Genomic DNA, 1,190 nt, shown 5'->3' with positions numbered 1-1,190 from the left:
TTAAAAAATATTTCAAAAGTTCTATTTTTTATTTGTATAAATTTTTAAAAAATACATTCCATCAAAAAATATATTTTATTCTGTATGTGGTGTAAATAATAATCAATAAAAAATCTACTAACTAGTCAACTAATATAATTGCTTCAAGTGAATATATAAGGTACAAAAATCATTATTGTTATCCGCAAAAAAAAAAAATTATTTATTTCGACCGTGTGAGTATAATTTTATTTGCCAAAGTGAATTAAATGCTTGATGTAAGTTTAAAAAAATATTTTTAATTTTATTTGGATAAAGAAATTTAATATTATTTTAATTTATGTATTATTTATATTTTAATAAAAATAAAAAACAATGGCTATAAATGTAATGGTTATAAATGCATTCATACATATATAAATTTAATGATTATATTAAATGCATTATTTGTATATTATTTATTAAAGAGGTGGTATCTAGTAAAAAAGGTGTCCTTATATGAGAAATAAGAGGTTTAATTATAATTATTAGATTTAAATAAATGACTAAGATTAGACTATAAAATTTAGAGAGAGAATGTGTGTAATTAATGTGTTTTGTAATATTCTATTACACAGAGCTTTATACTTAAGCTCTAAAACAGATGTGGTATTAGGATCTCTAAAATAAAATATATAAGTAATATAGTTGAAGAAATTCATAATTAGGAGCCTTGAAAGAAAATTTAAACAAAAACCACAAAAATAAAATGCATCGCACACGAAAAAGCGCAACTGGATAAAACATAAACTACATGGTGCAGGAAATTGACTTCGCACATTTCGCACAGATAGACCGGCAAGTATACCGGGTTATCCAAGTATTATCTCAGGTGAGTGAGGGTCGATCCCACGAGAATTGTTGGTTTGAGCAAGCAATGGTTACCTTGCAGATCTTAGTTAGGCGAATAGAAAATATAGTTGTCACGAGAAAACGCATAAAACATATAAGTAAATAAAATATTACTAGATAGGTGTGAAATCAATGGTATGAGAACGGTTGAGGCTTTGGAGATGTTTTGTCTTTCCGAATTAACTTTTCTTATTGTCGACTTCAATAACTTTCTGATTTATTCAATAGCAGCCGTAAGTGATTAACTCATGTCCTCTCATCAAGTTAACCTCCTCTACCGCAGCAATCCACTATGTTGAAGTGACTCATGTCCTCTCATC

This window comes from Arachis ipaensis, chromosome B09 (assembly GCF_000816755.2).
Source record: "Arachis ipaensis cultivar K30076 chromosome B09, Araip1.1, whole genome shotgun sequence".
Lineage (NCBI taxonomy): Eukaryota > Viridiplantae > Streptophyta > Magnoliopsida > Fabales > Fabaceae > Arachis > Arachis ipaensis.
This window is presented reverse-complemented; position numbering follows the sequence as displayed.